Source organism: Epinephelus moara, chromosome 17, assembly GCF_006386435.1.
Source record: "Epinephelus moara isolate mb chromosome 17, YSFRI_EMoa_1.0, whole genome shotgun sequence".
NCBI classification, from domain to species: domain Eukaryota; kingdom Metazoa; phylum Chordata; class Actinopteri; order Perciformes; family Serranidae; genus Epinephelus; species Epinephelus moara.
Window position 1 is genome coordinate 9,466,778 of NC_065522.1, and position 24,227 is coordinate 9,491,004.

The window sequence follows — 24,227 nt, forward strand, 5'->3', positions numbered from 1 at the left end:
CGAGCTTTTTCCAATGCAATTTTTCTTCTCCCTTTTTCCCTGTATTTATTACTCTTGCTCCTTTTCAACACTCTGCACATACATTACTTTGACAGGAGACGTTAATAGCATTTATTGATTCCTCACCATGTTCATGCTCATGTTGTTCCATTTGCATCCACTTAGTGTTTTTTTCCAACAAGCGCTACTTCTGTTTGTCTGTCTGTCTGTCTGTCTGTCTGTCTCCACCTCCTCTCCTGCTCTCTTCTCTCTTGCCTCAGTATACCTGTAATCTGTATCAATCAATCTGGTGTCAGATGAGCAGAGGAGCTTCACGTAGCTCTTTGCGGTCGATTGGCTGTGGTAAGCTTCTATAGACATCATCGGCACACAACCTCGTCCCTGGTGCTCGGTACTGCATTGGATTTATGGCTATCCATATTCTCCTCCCAGCCCACAGCTGCATGCGCACAAGTCCTCCCAGTCAAAGTGTGACTGAGCACACAAATGAGGGCTAACCTGTGTCATAGAGGAGATATCAAAGAGTGTTCCTGGTGTCTTGTCAATGAGAAATCAATGACCTAACCTTTTTTATGGTGTTCATTGGTGGTGTAAAGGTTCACAGATTTCATGACTTTGTTTGTCTTTTGATACTGAGGTCAAACTTCAGTTGCTGATTTTCTATTATTTTGTCATTCATTTTCAGAGACCATTGAAACAAAGATGTTTATGATAGACTTGATTATTAAAACACCAGATTTCCAAATAATCAAATTTAATAGCCTGCGAGATATAAGATAATATACTCTCTTGTAATGTGAACAATCATATCAGACAACAAACAGATTGTTTATGTAGACACCTAAATTACAATGCTTTCCTGTATGAGTAGCTGTCCAAGTTTGTCCACCACCCACCTGAAGATGAATATGAAATGTGTTTGTGTGCTGAAACACTGTATTGGCAAATATACAGGAGGATCTTTTGTGTGCTCCTTGGTCTAAATTGTGTCTCAAAAACCTTTGCACCTTTGATAACAACTCAAATCAGCTTGTTAGCACTTATTAGCACCTCTTTCTCATCTGGCTGAGCGCTATTATGGATCCCACTGCTTTTCTTGGCAAGTCCCGCCCTGCTCTGCTGTCATTGGCTCATCATGCCAATGCATCAAGGTCGTAGGTTGTTAGGGTTAGGGCAAAGAGGTCACAGATAGGGCTGGTACTAGCCAATTACAGCACAGTAAGCAGGGGCTTGCCAAGAAAAGCAGTGGGATCCATGATAATTCATTGTTACAACATATGGGGACCTTGCGTCTCACAGTTAACAAACAACAATCATTAGACCCATCTCATCAGTAATTGAAACAGAACATGAATTCTTATGTTTTCACATAAATTGCTCAGTGAACCCAACAAACACCTTTTTATGTTGTTATTTTAAAGTTAGCACATTTCTTAACATGGTAGTTTATCAGAGAGAAAAACTGAGTAACAGCACAAAGGCAGTATGAGCTGCCAATTTAGAAGATACAAACTAGTTACCTCCTCTGATTGCTATCTCTTTTTTTATTTCCCTGCCTTCTCCTCTGTCTAGCTTGGATAATTGGATTGCACTTCTCATACCTTGAGTTGCTAAGCTATTTAAATTGGCATAATTAACATAAAAATGTTCTCTGGCTCGCTCTGTGGATTTATGGCTGTCAGATGATATTGGCCTGCAAGAGAAATGGTATGTTTGCCCCTGTGAAAAGGAAAGGCTACATTTCCATAACAAACTTAGAGCTCAAGCTCAGGCTGGGACGTCACCCTCAGCTCCTCAGGCCTGTCTGTTAGTCCTCTGCTTGTGCTCATAGCTGCAAGTTTGATAATCACGCATAAAGAAGTGCATGTTGAGTGGAAAAGCAGCGAAGCAAAAGCAAGATGGAGAAGTTATTTGGTTGGTTGGTTGGTTGGTTGGTTGGTTGGCTGCGTTTCGCTGTTCTTTTTTTCCCCTGGCAGTATGCTGTAGCAGTTACTAATGTACGCCTACACAGCAAACACTGCTGCTTCTCATTTGGTTTGTGTTGTTTTTAGTAGCACACGTCCAGCTTTTTCATTATCTACTATAAGACAGCACACGCACATTAGAACGCTACTCTTGTGCTGGGAGTCAATTTCAATCGCCATCATAAATACTTCCATTACAGCCTGGCATATCAAGTCCTTGTCTGAAATACCAGCTCTCCATGTATTGTCGACCAAGTGGCACAGCTTATTACCAACACTAATACCCCACTCTGTGATAAGAGCCCTCTTGCTTCAGAGCCTTTTTCGGTAGACAGTTTCTCAACTGGGTGTCATTGTCACAACACTGTAGTAGAGCCTTTGCCACCACAGACACACACAAACACACACTTTAGTAAGGCCTCACGTCAGCACAGAAAGCCTCAGAAAGCCCTCCACCTGCTTGCCCCACAGTATGCCAAGCAAGTCGTACTGTCTGCTGGGAAGGAGGGCACCTAGCATCCATTAAGCTGTCATTGTGGCCCTGAACCCACCGCTGGGTTTTAGCATATCAGGTCTATGATACTGAAGGCTCAGGCCTTATCTGCTGCTGTCTTCCCACAATGTCATTATTATGCTGCACCTGTCTGGATGAGCTCCTGCAGGGCTCTCTTGCTGGCACCCATGTATGACTACACACATGCTGCCCAGCAGATAAAATAAACTGCAATCTTTAAAAACATTCAAGACATGTATGGGCTGGTTTTATCTTTCATATGGGCTGAAATGAAAATATATTGCACATACATGTTGCATGTATGGCAGATACAGTAATTAAATGGGGCTTGGCTTGCTTGTGTGTAGGTGGAACCATCTTGGATGAGGCCCATCCTTGATGCTTGGTGCACGCATCTGCCTCCATGTCTTTGAAGTGATCAGTAACCAATAGGGGGCCTCAGCCGGGGACCCACTGTTCGCCACTGATTAAAGTTCTCCACTGTTACCATCATCTGCCCTGATGGATGAAGGGCTGCCCGATTCAGAGGGCCCTTTCTGTCAGTCCGAGACAGCGACCAATTGCAGGTTTGGATATGTAAAGCAGTTCATTACTGTCTATTCAGATGCAGCAATGTCTCACCCACATTGCTGTGATTACGGCTAATTGGAGTGTCTTGACCGCTGAACTGTGGCATTTCACCAGGCTGTCTGCCCGATGATAAGTGACCCCCTGCACTCATGCATGCAGCCGGCCTTGCATTGGCTACCTGCTTAGATCCATGGGAAATGTGAAGGTTCATGCTGCAAAGTACGACTTCTTGTATGAGTGTGTGCCTCATTATGCTGTGCCGATGTGTTGCATCATAAGTATGTCCTCTGTTCCCTATAAGATATTTACAATACACGCATGAATACACTAGCACTGCAATTAGAGGGAGATTGCGCTGAGGTGTGAACTGCCTACATCATCCCAAATATAAACCAATAAGCTCTGCCCAGGGCTTGTTTATATGTGTGATCATCACTCTTTCGCACCAGTGGCACGGCAGCGGTTTCGTCAGTGTGTCTGGCTTCATTCTTTGCTCATCTATCAACACATCTGTGCTTGCAAACAACACACACCTATGCACACTTTGCATGACCCTGGATTGGAGACAGAGGAAGGAAATGTTTGCCATGCGAGGTAATCCATACCTGAACACCCCACTGCATAGGGCTAAAGGGATTAAAAAGCTAATTTTGATTCAGGCTGTCTTTGATGTTTTAGATGGAGAGCTTCCAAGAGATTTTACCGCTGGGTGGATCACTTTGTCCTTGGCAGTGGACGGAATATATCCACCGGGGGCTTCCAGAAGTGGGCCCAGTGTGTACATACTACACGTGTGTGCATCTGCACGTGCCTTCAAATGCACACAAGTACGAATATTATAGACAGACTCCCAAGGTTGAAACATCTCCCGCAGTGTCTAAGGGCGAAATTTCAAGAATCATAAGCCTCATTCACCTCTTGCCCTCCTTGTCATAATTGGTCACCTAGGAAACCGAGGACATCCTCAACCCCAGGTGTGTTTGTGGAACACGCAGGAAATGGAAGGTTGACCTTGATCACCTCAGATCACCAAATGATTTAAGATTCAGACAAGACCATAATTACAATGGCTCACACATCACCTGGGCCTTCTCTCAGCTTCGCTTGAAGTTTGTGTGTGTTTGTGTGAGGAGCTTTTGCACGTCACACATTTTTTTCAAATTCTTTCATGTTCAAACTTGCAACTTCACCGTCAAAGGAAAACACATCCATTGTTATCTCTCCAGCAAAGCTTTGTTTACAGCATGGCTGGTATTGTGAAAAAAGACAATAATATTTTTTTTGCTATGGTAAAACAGGCTCCATTTTTGTTGTGGTTGTCATATTTAAAATATGAATTGCATCAACAAAATGAACAGAAAACTGAAAATAGACAGGCTACTCTACATAATTGTATTCATTGAATGAAAGTAAAATGTGATGTGTAATATATGAAGGCATTAAAATACAATTTTAAATGATGGCAGGAGTGTTTGTCCACATTGAATTACACCGTGAAACAACTGGCACCCAAAGGGTATTTACTTGACTTGTACTGTGTACTGATGTTAATTACGGGGTTGTCATGGTGAATGCATTGACCCTTCCTCTTTTGCTGGTCTTTGGTAATCACGACAACCCACCTCACAGTGCCCTTAAATTAATTGAAGAGATATTGTGTATTCACACACCTTTGACCTCCCTGTATAAATTCAATCCCTCACTGTCGTCTCTGGCATGGATTTCTTTACCTTTTTAACTTGAGCATATAATTACCATACCGATTATTCCAGTGTCAGTGTTGTTCCTGAGCTGCTCTACTTTCTCTTCATTGTCATCTTTGTTCTCTTAGTTTCCTCTCCAGTCACTTTACCTTCAGTCTGTATTATCATCTAGACCAAATCATCCTCTAAGCTTTTTTTATTTTTCTACTTCTGTTTCTTTTTGCATTGTCTCTTCTTTTGGAGCCATGCTTTCTACATGCCCTGGTCCACTTCCTACGGGAGAACAGTCGCTGTTTGTCGTCCTCTGTGCGGCGTTGTTTGCTTTGCTTGACTACACATGCATACTGATGAGTTCAGCTGCTGCCCACACCCATCCATCCGCCCTATCCTGAACAAGCAGGGTCACTAGCCCTCTGAGTCCCAAGGTTCGAGCATCATCTTTGCTGAACACCGCCCAGTGTGTGGCCCTCTCTTCTCAAGTCTTGTCCTTTTCTTTTGCCGGTGGCCTGTATCACTGGTTACTGTGCTTATGGCAAGCTGCTATGTTTGATAATCACCACTTTATCTCTGGGCTGCAGGGGGAGGTCAGGTGCAATGTGTGTGTGTGTTCATCTGTGTGTGTAGGGATGTTGAGGGGGAGAGCTGTTGAGCGCTTTCCTTTGAGAGTCAAGTCACAACCCTTCTCTTTCAGAGAACGCCATTAGTATTCATTATTCTCCCTCCACACCAAGTCCAAGGCGCACAACCACATGCACGGACACGCACATCGTGATGAGAAACCGAAAGGACGCCTCAGGTGTTCTGGCCAGTTAAGATAAGCTTGCTGGTTTGACATTTTCTGTCCTGCCCTCACACTCCCCAACCTCCCAACCCCTTTTTATACCTGAGCAATAGTGCTGCTGTAAAAGGGGTTTATATATATATATATATATATATATATATATGTATACAGACTACAGTCTTCCAAACAGCTGCCAAGACCGAAAATGGAGCGAGTGTGTCATCAACTTCAGTTAGTTCAGAGATGTTGGATTGTTGAGCCCACAGTTGCAGAAGTTAGTTTAACAGGTTTTCTTTTTTTTTTTTTTCAAGAACTTCTTTGTCTCTTGCTCGGTACTTGGCTCTGGGTCGGTGCATTTTTGATAGCTTATGAAGTGCAATGAAGGAATGTGGGCGTATCAAGCAGCTCTCAGCAGCAGTTTGAATCCACATCCCTGTTGTCTGATACCACAAACACACTTCAGCAGTACCCTCAAAGTTCATGCTGCTTAGTTTGTGTATATGTGCTTGCTGACATGTGAGTGTCTCTTTGGTGGCTGCCTTGCTTTGCACGATTTGCACTATTATTTGTACGCCTCTGATGCCTCTAGGCCCAGGGCTGAAAGCTGGCCCTGTGGGCTTGTCCTCCCATTGTTTTGGCTGTACTTAATTGCTGCAGAATGGCAGCCAGCCTGCTGTTAGGTGATCAGTCAGGAAGCAGATGTGACAGGATGTGTAGCAAAACCATTACCGCCAATTCACAAAAAGTTGTCCCAAGAGCTTAGGTAGATTTTAACTAAACAAGTAAGAGTGCCAACACTGAAATGGAAAATGGAAAATTGGAGATTACTATCTTCATATGCCAAAAAGTTTAATTGTAAAAAGTTAATCAGTTAACACTATTAAAACGGATTGTTATTGTGCTTACCACTGAAATAACAATAGAGATAATAAAAACAATTGCTTTTGGTGTAAATGGTATGTATGCATCTGAAAATCAGCTGTCATAACGCCAGTGATTTTTGCAAGAAGTCATCAATAGAAAACCATTATCCAAACCCATTTCTTTAATCTGCTTTCTTGTTTAAAGGAATAACCATTCTCATTTTCTTGAGGGTGTCTTCAGTTCCAGGTCTCTCTGTTAGTGCGAGACGGAGCACAGTAAAGTTTGTTAGGACAAAATAAAGCTCAGAACAGTTTGATATACACACTGGTACACGGATCACCTCTGCAGTCTTCCTTCATGCAGTTACCTTGCTTGTGAGCACATCTCCCCTGCTTGCCACTGAAATTGATTTGGCCTGTCTTGCTCTCACGTTTTTGGGCGCCGACACGAAATAAGGTGTCATACACAAGTGCGGAGACCAGATAAACGCTTTCCGCCCAACACAGCCATTCATAGTTTTTCTATTAAAAGGAAGCACCGGGTAAGGCGAGGAAAGATGGCACTTTGCTTGGCCGAGGTGCCGAGGATCCTCCACCGCCTCGGGTTTGATTAATGCCCCTCCAGAAGCAAGAGAAGCCATGCACCAATCTATATGTCACAAACTAACGACTATGAATAGGAGTAGCATTCTAGCTCTTATTATTTGCAAGTATAGTGGTATTGACTTAGTACATTTTTCTCATGAATTTTATTTTGAAATGTGTCCTTACAAGCTAAATTTCAGCCTTCATCAGAAGCAGGTGCAGTTGAATAACAGTTTCTCTGGGGTACTCACAATAAAGTGTTTCCTCCTTGAAATTTAGCTGTCTGAAAATGTGCTAAAAGTTTGCATTAGCTCAGGGGAGGTGACATGCTTACTCTGCGGTGTTGTGTTGCGGGGATGTTCTTATATCCACCCACCTTCCCTGCCACGGCACATGAAAGCACCGCAGGCACATCAGTGGGAGTGCATCACGGCGTGGGCAACGCCTTGGCTTTGTAGATGGCAGAGACGAGGGGGCCAGATCTTCAGAGGGTGCGGTGATGTAAGCGGGCTTTAATTATTTAGCCGTCAGATATTAAAGCAGTGCGACTTGGGTGCCCGCGCAGAGGATTTGAGTCTCCACTGGGAGTGCTCGCCATTAATAAACAAAGTGGCTTGTATTATGCATGACTGATGCTTTGAAAAACCGCCACCTCTGCCACTCTACCCAACCCCAAGGAGTTTTAGGAGGCAGAGGAAAATGCTTTCATCAGCTTTGCAACTATGTGAATGCAACTGGCTAACATTCCCAACATACAACCTCAGATTTCAAGGGACCATTTCCAAATGAAGCTGTCCAGGAACTATTAAGCAAAAATATTAACATATATAATATCATGTTGGAAATTTAAGAGATCCATGCAGAAATTCCAGTACATGACTTCTTGCGAGCACAGGCAGCGCTGAGGGATGTGAGTTTGTTTATTGGACACAGCTTTGCATAACAGGGAGCAAATTCGAGGCAATGTACACAAATGCCTTTGTCAGTGGACTTTGCATCAATATTTACAGAACATCATATTCTTATTGCTCACTAGCATAATAATAACCATAACATATGCACTGCATTAAATGCATGAAAAGATCATAATACAAAGGTGCAAACATTGCGGCATTCATATACAATGCACATAAGTGGAGATATATTTTTAAAAATACACTACCATTGAAAAGCTGGGAATCTCCTGCCACAAAAGCTTGTTTGGTCCAGTCAGATGGCTGAGAGAGCTACTCAAAATTTTTAAGTGGCCTTTCAGTCCTCTTTACAAATAGATTTTATTTTGTAAGGAGGGTTTGTTTTGTACATGGAGAGCGTAATACTGCACAACAGTTCAACCAGACTGACAACTGAAAGGGCAGAAAGAGACAAAGATCCCTTGAGGCAACAGCTGAATAAGAATAGAAGAAATCAGCTGTCACTGATGAAAGAAACTGGAAGTTTAGCATCAAAATGTGTGCAGATATCAATAAGAACAGGTTCCTGTTTGAGAATCAAGTGCACAATAATGCCTATAATAAGCTGGAATCAACATGCAATGTGTTGCTGTAGCAAAACCATTCCTTAAACTTAACAACAGAGATGTAAGGTCTAATCGTTGAGTAGACTACAGAGGGCCCACAGAGAGACAATTTCCCCAGAATATTTAGAGACCAGTTGCACCATTGTGGTTCAATAATGATTAAGGGTCACTTGTGCTTTTTCAGACTGGAAAATAAATTCAAAATCTAAGTTCTCACAGTATTCTCCCCTGTCATACAACACTGTGGGGATATCAACTAGATGGAGGTTTTAATCACTCTTCTTTTTGGGGGGCCAAAACTATTTCAGATATGAATAATACATTTTTGTCTGAATTATACTGTTTCTATCTCTGGAAAAATAGCTTTTATTGAAGGAAATGAGAAAATGTAACAGGTGATTCTAAACCATTGAACAGTAGTATGTAGGAATTTTATAGATTTTTTTTGCACATTGACTTTGTGGATTTGAATACTGGATATAACCTGTTGCAGCTAAACAAGGGTAGAGGGCATGATAGAAGCATCTGTTAGTCTTAACCTGGCATTCCAAAATGGAGGAGATGATTTAGAAACCATTTTGTATGTGTTTGATTTTAACATCTTGCAGGCTAGCAGTGGCAGACATACATCATGGCGTCTGTTCACCGTACTGTAATTCACCTGATGATTTCTAGTACTTGCTGATGCATGTTTAGGAATTCACAAACATCTGTGAAGTGAATATCTAGAGAAAGGCTTCATCCACTCGAATGAATTCAGTGTTGGTACCTTACTAATCAGTGCCACATTAACAGTATTCTCTGCCTCGTTTCTCCCCACCTATGGTGAACACTGTATGGCCCATTAAACATTTATCTATCGAGCTAGCTTTGCTCAGCTGCTCTCCCGCTTGGCTCCATCCTGCATTTCATTGTATTAAAAAAAGCTTTCCATGGTTGCATTGCCTTCAAATATTTCAATGTAATATCCTTGACTGAGAGCACTCACAACAAGCAGGATGTCAACAGGGGTTTCCTTGTCAGCTTTTGTTTATTCCGTTTGGTTGACAGAGGAAGCAACCCATGGGACCGGGCAGTGTATTGGCTACGCTTGTTATATACCCATGATTTATTTTTACCGCAGTCCTTTGGGGACACTGATTTCTTGGCTTAATTATTCCTTGTAGCTGCATTGTGTTGTTATGGAGTTTAGAGTGTACCAAGGCAAAATGTGATATATTGCTTCAGCAGAGGCGGTGCATTTTCACTGTTTGAAATATGTCAGGACGTGAAATTGAAGGTTTACTGAGAGAGCTTGACAGACAGCAACCTCCTGCTGAGTCTCTGCATACACCGTATCACATAAATACACATGTACGCAAATGCACACACCCACACATGTTCTACCGGCAGAAAGTAACTTTGCAGAGTTCAAGCGAACTTCAAAGATCTCTGCATCTTCATCTGACACATCTGTGTCAGGGCTCTGATGACTGACAGACATGGCATCCATCACAATCATTCCCCCCCTGCCACTACCACTAATGTGCCCACAAGTCATCCCTGCATGCAGCTTCCATATCGCAGAAAGACCAAGGGGAACATGAAATATCAGGCGGAAATGAGGAAGAATGGTGGAAAGAGTGGAGATTAAGAGAGTAGGGAAAAGAAGAGAGCTTGCACAGTAGGGAGAGGAAAAGGAAGGTTGGGGAGTGTAAGGGAGAAAAAACTACAGAGAGTGATAGAGTCTCGGTACGGTGTGTTTGAAGCCCTAACTCATCTTCTTGCACACAGAGCCTTGACACACTTAAATCTCCTCCCCGGGGCCTTTGGGGGGCTGTAGAGATGAACCAAGGCACTATTGGAGCAGAACCAGAGATAGGCGAACCCCCGCTACTTCCCACTCTGCTCCACTCTGCTCTGCACCGCTGCCATCTTATCCCAACCCATCAGTCATTTCACCGCCGAAATAGGTTATTCAGGAGGACGCCCAGGTGATGGTCCCATTTGGGGCTATCCAAAGCCACGCTCAGCTTCACAGGTCTGGGTCACATAGTCATAAACCTTTGCTTGTCAGACCAGTTGCTCTCCTGCCCATGGAACTATTGAAATGTGCATTGACATTTTTCCTTTACATCCCTTACCACTCTATTGCACATGATAGAAAAGGCCTTGAGTAAATAAGAGCACCTGTTATAATACAAAAGCGTTAACGGACTAGCCATTTTGCAAATACCTTAAATGATTCCATCTGTGTGTTGCATTAGTTCTAGAATAGGGTTCATTCTCAACAATCAGACCAGTATAGGAGATCGTATTGGTCTCATCTTGGTTGTGGACCAGGTGCAGCCTGTTCTGTTATTGTATGGAGCAATAGTCTAGGTCAACATCTACTAGGAGAGTGTCAAGTGAAAGCGATAACTCGAAGTGGCTGTAAACTAGATTGATTGCAGTAGAGAACAGCGCAGGCAGAGCATTCCTAATGGTAGTGGGGCAGGGGAGGCCTATCCAGCGTCATCCTGTACTTACAGAGAGAGTGGAGTCTATAATCTGTCTGCAACGATAACTGTAATGTGGGGGCCTTTATCTGCCAAGGGGGAAACCAAGAGGCTTATCTCATGGCCTGTATGTAAGGCAAATCACTCAGTTGCCCATCCTCTACAAGCTTCACCCTATCCTCCTCCTCTTCTTCTTCCACACGCCAGCTAATGTTTCCTCATTGGGCAGATTATTGACCGCCAATGGCAGAGCATGTGGGCGAGCTAAGAGGCTCACTCTGGCAGAAAATCTGGAAATGGATTGTTTCCCCAGAATCTCCCATTTTCAACTGCACAGCTACGTGTAGAATGTCTTCGTGAAAGATGTAACAGGGAGAAACATGACATTTCATCTGCTTATTTGTTTATGCTGGAGGATTAAATGGCCCCTCAGCCACATAAATTGAACCTGGCATCGAACACTTCTCCTAAATACTGAGAATCCACACTTAATTTGACTCTCCGAAGTAATTTAGGCTCCTTGAAATATTTTCAATTAAACTCGTGTATCTTGTGTCCTGAAACCTTGGAGCTCTCTTTAGCAGAGCTATCTTACTGCATATTCATCAGTCAGGATAATAACTATCCAGCACACAAGCAGAGTTGCCCTTTTTAAGCTTGGATAGAAGGCTTGGTTTACCCGCAAACTGGGTTAGATTACAACTAACTGTCATCATGAAACTAAATCCTGCAGGGACAAAGTATTATTGTGCTGCTAGGGGGCCGTGCATTGGTTAGGTTGTATTTTTAGTCTTGCTGGCACCCGTAATGATCAGATTGCAGGCCTGTTTGCTCTATAGTTACCAAAACAAACATCGTGACATCATGTAGAAGACAAACAAATTGCAGCAAGGTTCATTTGTAACCAGGAGGCAGCAGAAGTCATTTGGCATTTGAGGAATTACACCGATAGACACTCAGATGCCAGACATATCTAGCTCAAGGTAGATGGATGGTTGGCATGAAGCTAATTAAGGCTACATCCTGGCACTGCCAAACAAACGGCCTCCACCTGGACTCCATTGCTCAGATGCTGTTGAGCGTGCTTGACCTTCCGTCGTCCACTTGTCTTCGTGTCTGCGTCTGTCTGCATTTGAATCATTTCCTGCACAGGAGCCTTGATCTGTTTGCCAATGATTTAGTGTCGTTTTCCTTTTCTTTTTTTTTTTCCACTCACCGTTACTCTTATTCTTGATTAAAATCCCTTGCTGTGCTGCGGTATTTTAATTTCCATTTTCTTTTCCTTTCCATTATTGAGGGCCGGATAAAGAGAGTGTGTTTGCAGTGAGTGGCCACAATGATATATAGCCATCTCATGCACACGGCTTTTTGCAGAGGTGGAGTTCCCAGCACTGCACTTGACTTGAATCATTTCCCCCGTTGAGAGAGTGCGCTCCCTAGCTGTCAGTCATCCGTCTTGCTTTGTCAGTTCCCTTCCACCATTCATAGCCACCATCTTCCTTTCTGGATGTGCTCTGTGGTCTTTCATACATTGCACAGAAACAAAGCTCTCCAGGTATTGATTGTATTTCACTCACAGGTAGAGGGTATTGCCCATAAGCTGTACTTTAGGGATCAAAAGGTCAGAGCTATTGGAGAGTAATAAACAAGATGGATGTTGGACTCTGGTAGAGGCCTTTAAGTGGTAGATAATGGATGCACTGTTATGCTATCATCAACAAGAGCGTTTAAAACATTTCGTTCTTGTTCTTTTCTTACCCCGCTGTATTGTTGTTGGAGATAATTTCAAATCTGTCACAGAAACGGAAGTCGTGGGATCCCATTACTATTTTTACTCTGGGTTGTCAATGATTCAGAGAAGCTGTATGCAGATGATTCACATGTTATGATGTGGAGAGACTGTAAATGTACTGTATTTCATCAGTCCTATGTGACTCATTTCATTTGCGCAAATAAAACTGGTGCTCCAAAATCACTAATTACTAATCACGTCCATTCCCACAAATACCTTCGGAAATGGAATTTAATGAGAGCGTTTTCCTCAAACATTTAACACTGAATGTGTTTATCTCATTTAAAATGACATACCTTTTTTAATGAAGTCCTTGTCTCACTAATCCTTCACCAATCAAATTAATTACACAATGTACATTTAACTTTAAAACGTTTGTTCTGCGGTGTCAGAGCTGAGGAGCAATTACAATACCAGCGGCATGCTGGGTAATAAAATGAGAGCGTTGATATGCTGTTTGCATATTCAGGTTTCTTTATGGCTCACATGCAGTAATCATGGAGGGTGATGTTGGTTTGCTCATGTCATAATCAAAGTACTGTGTGAGTCAATTTGTGTTGATGGCAGAGGTAGCAATATGTGTTATGAGTACGCTCTTACTGTGTGGGTGTGTGTGTGTGTGTGTGTGTGTGTGTGTGTGTGTGTGTGTGTGTGTCACACACAAGGCCAGATAGATGGAAGGACAGGAACAGAGAGAGGGGGAGAGGATTGATGAATGCGGGCACAGTGGGCGAGCAGGTGAGAGATGGAGAGCGTTATTTTTCTCCCTCTCTCTTTTCTCTCAGTGCCGGGAGGTGACCTCTAGCTCAGCGATATGAAGAGAATGTCACGCAACATTGCCCCTCCCTTTGCCCCAGACACAGATGAAGTTTTATTTTTTGTGCCATGCTGTGGAGAGAAAACAATTCTTCCCCTCCTTGATTAATGTCTGATATGTGGGTAGGCAGTACACAAGAGGCAGTAAAGAAAAGAATTCTTTTATACATTCTTTCTCTCTGATCTGCCACATGTATTAATCAGACTGTTGACAGGCTCAGCGGAGAGCCACAGTGTCCAGGGCTTCCTCCCTCAGGATGTCACCTATGATCCTTTCTCATTGGTTAGTTGACCTCCCTCCTGAGGGGACCACTGTCTCACACTGAAACATTTCAAGCCTTTCATTGGAAAATGAAATCCCAGTGGAAAATCTTTATACTGTATAAGACTAAGGTCAAGAGCCAGCTGCCACATCATGAATACCTAATATGTGCCTTTGTCCAATGAATTACCAAGGCACGCATTTGATTCTACATTTGCTTCCATTTTTTGCTTTGTTATACTAGACCTTAGTCCATAATGTTGCCATCTTGAGATAGGAAGCATTAGATGCAGGGTGAGGGTTTCAGTCACAACTTTACCTACTTCAGGTGCATAGAGAAGGGGAAAAAAGAAGTGGTTGAAACTCAATCCAGTCACCAGAAGACCTTGTTGGCATTGTATGTTTCTTCGAACCATGAGTATGTTACATTTGTACATTTTACACGTATCTTACCAACATTTCTAAACAAGATATTATATGAGCTGGCTTTGTCATGCCTAAGTGGAGAGGATGGTGAATGGTGTGGAACCTGAGCAAGACTGCTGCTAAGCTGCAGACCACATTTCGAGACCAACGAACGACACCATTGGTTTTGTTTTAGCAACCCATCGCTTTATTATAGACGTTTTTTTAATCACCAAATGGCATTTTAGTGACCTGTTGCTGTTTCAAAAATGCCGCTGTGGGCACCAAATGTGGTGCCCACAACCTGTCACTGTTTTACAAGTGGCTATTTAAGCACCAAATGTGGGTGCTTTTTAGCAACCCATGGCTGTTTTTCCAGCAGCTTTTTAAATGACAACTTCGGTATTTTTCAACCTGGGCCCTATTTTCCCATGTGTATGTGTGTGTATGATTCATGGGTACAACTCGTACTAAAATTGGTTCAGTATTGAGGGAGGCGGATGCAACCGGAGCCGCGAAACGAGCTAAAACGGTAACGGGGGCAAATACGTCCCGTATAAGTTTGCGCATTAAAAGTGCTTTTTTTCACCACTGACCGGTTCAGATCGCCAGTGCTAACACACACACTTCATACACACATACTCACTTACAGTACTCAGCGGGGCAGCCCTCCCCCTCTCTGCTCCAACACTGACTGACAGCTGACTCCACTCATAGCACTGGCGATCTGAACCGGTCAGTGGCGAAAAAAAGCACTTTTAATGCGCAGACATACGGGATGCATTTGCCCCCGTTACCGTTTTAGCTCGTTTCGCGGCTCCAGTTGCATCCACCTCCCTCAATACTGAACCAATTTTAGAACGAGTTGTACCCATGAATCATACGCACACATACACATGGGGAAATAGGGCCTAGGTTGAAAAATACCGAAGTTGTCCTTTAAGCACCAAGTGTGGGTATATTTTAGCGACCCATGGCTGTTTTTCCAGCAGCTTTTTAAGCACAAACAGTAGGTGTTTTGTGGTGACCCATCGCATTTTCACAAACAGCTTTTCCAGGCACCAAACATAGGTGTGTTTTAGTGACCCATTGCTGTTTTACAAGCAGCTTTTTGGACACCAATCATGGGTATTTTCTTAGTGATCACTGTTTTTCTACTGGGAATAGTGCCACGAAAGGTGGTTGTTTTTGAAGCAGGGGAAAAAATGGACAACCAGTAATGTACATCCACACACATATCAGCCAATGGTGTATCACCATTGATGGGTTGTATATATGGTCATGTGCCAGAAAACAAGAAGCAGTGACAGCGAATGTGACCGTGGAGCCATATGCAAACCTGTCATGATGGCAACAAAGGACATGTGCATGGATATGACAGATCTCCTCCAGTGCACTGGTGACATGTCAGTATGGTTGATTACTCGGCAAAGATGTTACTGTTTTCCAGATGGATGGGGCAGTTTGCATCCTTGAGTGCCTCCCCGTGTCGTTAATTACCAACTGAAGAGAACCACCCCCCCATCTCAACCACTACTTCCTCTCTGTAATTACCTGTCAGACCTGACCATCACTGGCTTTCCCTTTTACACAAGACCTTCCGTTCTTTACCTTCAACACCATTCAGTCAGTCTGCCCAGCAATCAACTCTGCCCTCTAAATCACACATTCAAGCTTTCAAACCAATGACAAGGCATGGCTGGTGTTTAATGGTAGCAAATGTCAGATTTGACAGAAGGTCCCTTTAGAGGAAAGCTGTCAGAGGCTTGTCAAGTCTGACATGTGAAAGGCGAGGTGACATTAGGTTGTGGCCATGGACAGTGGGTGGTGGGGCTGACATGAGCTAGCTGAGCAGGAACCTGTTGTCAGTTTTTTTTTAGCAACTTCTTTGTCTGCACCTGTGGAGATAGTCCAAGACCTGCAAGAAAACACTAGCAAGTAAATAGAATGAGTTTTGTCACTGCATAAACGTATTTGCAAGTTGGAAGAAGCTTGAAGGTGAGGAAAAGCACGTAGCTGCAGTGCGTGGGTTAGTGTGCATCTGTGTCTACGTGCATGCTAGTACAATTTGTGAAATAGAAGCTGCTGCCAAGCTCATTAGAGAGTCATGCAACACATATTACATTGTTTACATTTAGCAGAGCTTTGCTAGGTGTCATCCCAATACCTTTTGATGAGTGGAAACTGACAGAAGGTTCCTCACACTGCACGGAGTGGGAGGTACGTGTGCAGTTATGTATAATGCACGTGTATGTGTAGGCAGTGTGTGTGTGGGTGGCAGAAGAGCTGGCATCCAGGCATCTGGAAAGGTGACTTTCACTCCAAACAAAGCTGAGGTTTGATTGGCAGGAGGATATCCACTCCACTCCGTGTGTGTCTCATTGCTATTTGATTACGAATTAAGCTCTACACGCTTGAAGTGAACAGATACCTTGTTACAGGTGTGGCAAGAGATAACTGATAATCTTTTCCTCATATTTACTCAAGACTCAAGGACGTCTTACACAATGAAGAAGCAATAAGACAAGGGATTACAGTGTAAGAGAATCACAACGCATGAAGGGGTTTTCGTTTTTTACCACATGACCGAAAGCTATTAGAGAAAACTTCATTGTACCTGACTTGGTGCTGCTGTTTTCCACACCGTTGGTCTCACTGCTTCACTGTACTTACCAGGGTGTCTGCAGAGCCTTAAAAAGTCTTAATAAGTTTTCAATTTAATTTTAGAAATATTAGGCCTTAAAAGTCATAAAATGCCCATACATTCAAATTTGAGAGGTCTGAATTGCCAGTAACATTTTATCTAATTTCATTTCTTTTGAATTCTTTTTGTCAAAATGAGACAAGCTCATCTACATTTCTGATGTTATAAATCTTTAAACCTACTACCAAACCTAATGCTATGTTTTTATTTTGAACTCGCACTTTCCTATTGGAAAAATGTAGATTAACCTAACATTTGACTAAAAATGATCTTGATAAGGTTATAAAAAACATTAAACTTATCTGATACCTGTAGAAACCCTGTTCATACTGATTTGTGTGTGCCACTGGCTGAAACAGAAAGACAAATAGTTGACACTGAATTAACAAATGTTTCCTGGGTGATTAGTTCTCGATCTCAATCTCAGACACAGTGCTTTCTTTTGGTAATTACTTTTATGCTATTAGAAAGCTAACACTTTGATTAAAAGCCCACAGCTGTGATGCCCAATAAGGTATGCATGAAAGAAAGGTTTGGAAACATGGAAGAGAAACAGGTTAATTTAGGACTAACTTTGAGAGCAGTGCATAATGTTTTGCCTTATTGTTTTAGTCAGAAAATGCAGGTTTTGGCTTTTGTTTTATAAGATATTAAGAGATATCTTTTTTTTAATCTCTTTTATGCAAGTTCTACCACTCCCTGAAAACGCTACAGTATGTCGTTTATAATGCATATTGTGGGGACTAATAACCAAAGAAACATTTGGTTTTGATGAATTGTGCATTATATTGTGCTGGGTAGATAGATTGGTATTAAATCTGTGGTTTATGGTCAGTTTTTGGTAGCACCCAAACCTCCAGTGTTAAGTTTCTTTTTGCACACTTCATTGCTATCATTGGCATGCACTTAGGGTACGGTCACACACGAGCAAATGCACTTCAGTGACCATTGCCAGCTGAGACGATTCATGCTGAATGTCAGTGACACACACAGAAAGCTAGCTTACAAGATAATGTTAGCAAGTTTGCTAATAGATAGCACAACATATGATGTTATTGGTTCATTTTCCAGTTTCTTATGTTCGTGCTTATCTCTCCACTTACTGCCAGCCAGGCACCATCTCTCATGTGAGGCAGTTTGTATTATTATTTTTTTGCTGATATAATACAATATCGGCTGATGAAACACGGCAACAATCAATTTCTTCTCCACACATACTTCTTTGCTATTAGCTGAGGCTGCGTTTGCTGCCCCGAGTTTATCAAAGTTATACTCCATGCAATGTGAAGTTGCGAATTTGCTTTCCCACCAGAAGCAAATATTTTAATTGCTGCTTTGTTCACACTCAGATGAAGTAAACGGGAGGCAGACATGCACCAGTGTTAATTTTGCTCATGTGTGATAGTGTAGTTATACTTTACCTTACAGAATATTGAGGACCTGCAGGCAATTAGTATTATCAGATAAGTGGGGTGAGCCATACCTTCGCCATCCTAGGAAAGACAATTTGCCAGTGGTATATATAAAGCAGGGGAGTGCTGGCATGGCCTGTTCCTGTTACATGACATACTGTAGGGAGGTTTTCATCCCACCACCAGTCCACTGAATTTCAAACCAGTGTCACCACCAATGCCAAGGCTGGACACCTCTCTCAGAGTTCCAGAAAATAGCCACTACCTGAAAAATATAGCAGAATATACTAAAGAAAATGGGCATAACACTTGTGCACTTTCCCCTCAAGTCACAGCTCTTAATCAATTAGTGAGACTAAATAAAATCCACAGAGGCTTTGTGTTGCATTAAGCAGGCAATGGTGAAGAACAGGCAGGCATTTGGGAATTCTGAAGAAAAAAAAATGGAAAAGCTTTCTTCTTAACCTCCTCTTTGGAAACAAGAATGCTGTTATCAATCTCACTTTGCAGAGCTCCAAGGTTGTTTCAGGCAAACACCTGAAAGAAGAAAAACACAGGGCAGGAATTTCATTCACTTGCTACAGTATTTAAATGGGAGCATAACAATACATTTTGGAATGTATAATCAACACTCCACCACCACCCCTGCTGGCTATCCGCATCATACGGGTTATCTCAGAGGCCCCAATTAAAAACTCAGTAACATTCTTGTGTTCTTAAAATATCATACTGCTTCTTCTCACTGTCCTCACCTCAGTGATCTCTTCTCTTCTGTCTTTGACAAGAAGATGACGAAGAATTTCGTGCTCTGCACCCCGTTGAAATATGAATATAGTTTGAAGAGTAACAGACGGAATGGAATGATAAGAGGATATGAAGGACAGACGAAGAAATCTGGGCTGTTTAGAAAGACCAGAGGGTTTTACACTTCTATAAAACCAGAATCTATTAAAGTAAATAGCAAATAGCAGTGTATTGAAAAAAGAAAAAACAGTCATTCAGGCACATTTGAAAATATCAAAATTGTTTAAATCTCAAGGGTAGAAATAATTTAGTGTGACATTGCTTATCAAACCAGCCTTTTTGTGGGACTCAGTACCAAAGCATACCAAATGAGTCTGGCTGTCTCTTAGCAGAGCAGTGGCTGCAGTTTAGGAGATACATTTTGTTTTTCACATTTCAATTGCTCAGTTTTTCTGCAAATGACCAGAATTTTATTTGGCCAAGGAGAACAATCAGTGTTTCAATCAGATTGGACAAGACATCCATCGTTGTGTCATTTCGAGTCTTATGTAACAGTCTTTCTCTGAAACTGACCGTGCACAGTGAAAGTGAAGTGCATGTAATCAACCTGGAGTCACACTGCAGCACCCTATCCCCATAAAGGCTTCCTCTCTGACACACCACGATCTCTTGGTGCTCTCAGAATGACTGCTGTCCTTATTGATCCCTTCTTCCCTTCTGACTTGCTCTCTGTTTCATCTCTTCCCCATCCAAGCCAGCTCTACAGTATTTCCCCATCAGTGATGTGGAGCTGGGAGGCTTTCGGGGCTGCAGCTAGAGCAGCTGTCACCGGCACAGCGGACACTCTTAATTGGCTCCCCTGGGGCAGTCCCCTTGGTGGAGCAGAGCAGGGCAGTAACTGTGGAGGCATGCTGGAGGGAACCAGAGCTCATGCAGGCCTAGTTTAAAAACCCGCTGAAAAGGCCTCTGGGCTGCATTGCTGTGCTTTAAAATTCAGTTGGCAATTGACCAGTCCTGAGTCCCACTCCCCTTAGATACTGTTGCTAAGTCAGACAAGCTTGACAAAAAGAAACATAGTGATGCCAGTTTTTCTTAGCCAAGTGCTGCATTGTTTTTTAGATAGCTTTGAGTGTCAGACAATATAACTTAAGAAGCAAAAAGCAAGGACTACAGGATGTGATGAAAGGGTATATTGACATACATATTTATGATCAAGGCAAAATGTCACAAATTCAGGCCTCCGGTCACAGCTAAAAGGGAGGAGTAGAGACCAAAGATGACAAGGCTATCAGTCGACATTGCTCCTGCACTGCCGGGTATCATGGATGGATTACTGAATGAGCCTACTGGGCACTGGCCCGGAAACCCAAAGTGTCAAGGCTTCCTCTGGCCTTCATCTACAAAATGTCACTCATATTAACACATATCATCCAGGAAGAGACTCAAAGTGACCACAAAAAGATGCAAATGAACTACAAAGAGACAGAAAACAACTACAAAAAGCATAATTACCATGAAGGAATGAAAATGACTACATATGCGAACACACAAAAAGATGCATAATGACAACATAGAGACGCGAAACCACCACAAAGTCTCTTATCTTTCTCTTATGTAGGAGAGGTGGTGGGAGCTTTTGCATATCTGTGCTCAAAGGCCCGTTCTCTCATAATCCACCCATGCTGGGCATGTGTCCCCTTTTCCCCTTCTGGGTATCATTAAAGTACTCTGTATTCATGGACCATGGTGCTGGCCAACATTAGTCTCTCTTTACTTTAGCAAGTTACATGAGTTACTTCAGGGCGGCACGTAGCCTTACAGAGTTTTTACAAAAACAAAGGAATATAGACTTGATCTTTTCTGGCTAACAATAATTCATGTTACCTTGAAAATGGGCCTGTGTCAGCAACCAAAGGGGAAATTGGACTGAGGTTCTGCCAGGTACAAAGTTTGTTCAACTGTTTTTGGAGCACAGAGCAAAAGGGCTGGGACGTAGAAAGAGCTGAAGGCTAGAGAGTGTCTTTGTAAATAGATTATTTATTGTTGTTTTTAGACTTTCATGGTTATATTGAGAAGGATAGTCAGTATGTGATACTGATACCATACTACTGTTCTGGAATGGTCAGACAGTGATGGCACAATCTGTTGGCCAGAAGTGCTACTCTTGATACGGTAATGAAATATAATAATGTCATTATTCAATGAATCATTATGGATTTTAAAATGTACTTTTTATTGCAGCAAATTTGAAAATTGGCTCCTAATGCATTGGACTGAGCAGAGTAAACATCCAAGCTAGAAAAACGCATTCTGAACAAACAACAAAAGACATTTCAAAGATGCCAGTTCCTCCATTTGATGAGCTATATTGTCTGTTTGGAGTGGTTGCCGTAATTGTTTTGCAGCAACTCCTAATGTGTCAACTGTTTCAGAAATTGCATCCTCAGCCATGCGCAAGCTGTTTAAAATGTTTGTATCTTGTATATCCCTGTTGTTACCTAAAGCTGTGGTGTATACAAAGACAGGACATATTCTGAAAGGAGTTTGTATGGTCTGTTACAGCCATTGACTGTCACTGTTTGGCTTTAAGCATATAATCTAAAGATCTCCTGTAGTTTCTACAATCAGATATATCAAGACACTAATAGTGATCTCCCAGCATTGCAGAAATCTCAACATTACTTTCTGGGTTCAACATTTGCATTTTTCCATGTCTCCATTTCTTCAGTTTCATATCATCTTTTACTTTAATATACCTCTATCTATCATGACTGTTCCTTTCTTCTCAGACGTGCCGGCTTTGTGGAGCTCAGTGCCAGAGCAGAGGGATGAGTCGGTGAATCAGACATCTGCTTTCCCCTCTCCCACTCGCTCATTTTTATTCCTCAGCTCTGCCATCCGGCCCTGCACTCCTTCATGCCACATGCTCCTGACCTGCTTAGATTCCCACTCTCTATACCTTCTATTCCTTATTTCCTGCCTCCTAATTTTTCCTTCTGGTTTTCTTTCCATCGGCATCTCCTACTGTACCATCCTTCTTTCATCCATTCCCTTTCTGTTTCTCTTTCTGTCTGCTGCTGCAACAAGGAGGTTTTATCTTTATTTTCTGGTCCCCTCATTACCGCTAATGCAATTCCAGCACTTTTGTTTTTTTCATCCTTTGCCTCTCGCCCCCTTTAGTCCAGCCGAGACTGATTAGGTGGCATTGTTATAGGACTCCAAACAAATAAAAGCGTGGTTCTGTTTCTCCTGCTGTTAATTGAGATGCAAGTTGACAGAGGGAGAGATAGATGAAGGGATGGAGGAGGAACGAATAAAATCTGGGAGGTTTGGAGGGGATAACTTGAGTATCAGAGAGCATTGCCAATCTCACTAATGGCTGTGTCTCAGCATTACTCAGAGATTGGCTTTTTGGCAGGCGCAGTGTTTATGATGTCTTTTTTTTTTTCCTTCAAAGTTTATTCAGCAAGCAGTGTTGTCAGCGTGAAATCTGCAGTCACTGAAAACAAACTTTTCAATGTTGACCTCACTTTTTCATTTAAGTCATTTGGCTAGTTGTTTTGAGCTGTGACAGAAAGAAAAAGTGTACAACACCAGAGCTGGTATCAGTCACAAGAACTTCACCTAATGAAGCAGTAGGACATAAGAGCCATTCTAACAGAGGAACAAAGCCTTGGTGTATTAGCTAATGATTAACATCCATTCACTGGTGTATTAAATGGTACCCAATTAGCACTGAGTAGCAACTTTACGGTGTAATATTTTCATAGCCTCTGGTTCCCTGGCATTTTCAACTGATTTGTTAATTAAAGTTAGGTGGGGGTGGGGGGGTGATTGACCTTTTAGCTCAATTTGTTTCCTAGCTGCCGCTGGATCAGGGGTGTGTTTCCCTTTATTTCCTGGTGAGTAACCGAGCGAGGAGAGAGGCTTGCACCCTCGGGTATCCTGCAGTCTGAATTATACAGTCACTGGGCCTGGCTGTTTGTACATGCACTGTACAAACACACACACATATTCATAGCACAGCAACAGAATTATGCATCCGTGTCTGTTCTTGTTAGCAAACAGTGCACACACAGCAGGTGTGCACCTGCTCCGACGCACCTGCATTTAAAGACGCAACAACGCGTAGCTGTTGTGGCAGCAACAGAAACACAGAACGGTGTGGATATGCATTGCTTTTACTATGTGACAGTATGTTGGTCCAGCACTGACAAACATGTTTTTTTTAAATTGAATGTTTTAAATCAAGTTGTCAGGGAAACTGCTTCACTTAAAACTCACCAACAAACCAGCAGTTTGTAACTACTTCAACAAGGATAAATCACTCCAGGTCTTTTTTCATTCAGTTTTTAAGGTCAGTGAGGTTACAGGACTTGACAACATTTGACTGTTTACTGCACAGATCCATTTATTTTCTCCAGCGGTAGCAGCTGTCAGAGCAAGCTGTGTGGAGCACACCATATGCTGCACTTCACTTTCAATATTTTTGATTATAACAAACTAATTCAGTGTGCTAAACAACAGTGGCCACTGTGTTCTGCCCCAGTGAGGCTCTGAAGAAAACCTTGACATTAACACAAAAAAAAAAAAGGTTGGGTGTTTTGGTCAAGTTAGCATGTATTTAATCATATACATATATATATAAAATGGAGGTAGCTGCTGTGACAACATGTTTGTGGAATCGTGTTTTAAAGCCCCAACTTTGGCATTTTGGCCATTGCTATCTTGGATTTTTGGACCCAAGTGACCATATTTGAACAAGGAGGACCGCTAGCTGCTAGCTTGGTTAGCGTGGTGCATTTACAGTGATGGTAAAATATGGTGATGCTAATATGACTTTTTGCTAGAGAAACCAAAATGCAAAGTTACTCACCAGAAAAACTGAACATCGAGCTCCATAGAGGGCTGTTAAGTACAGCCAAAAGCTGAACAAGACTTATCCAGGCAACCACAACATTACAGTTCAATCAATCAATCAATCAATTTTATTTATAAAGCCCAATATCACAAATCACAATTTGCCTCACAGGGCTTTACAGCATACGACATCCCTCTGTCCTTATGACCCTCGCAGCGGATAAGGAAAAACTCCCCAAAAAAACCCCTTTAACGG

The 24,227-nt window shown here is 42.4% G+C and overlaps 1 protein-coding gene across 3 annotated transcripts in view; it reads left to right on the top strand.

The window, feature by feature from the left end:
• The window catches only part of LOC126404194 (neurexin-2-like), an 813,153-nt gene that overhangs the window by 552,577 nt on the left and 236,349 nt on the right, over positions 1-24,227 (top strand). The window lies entirely within an intron of this gene.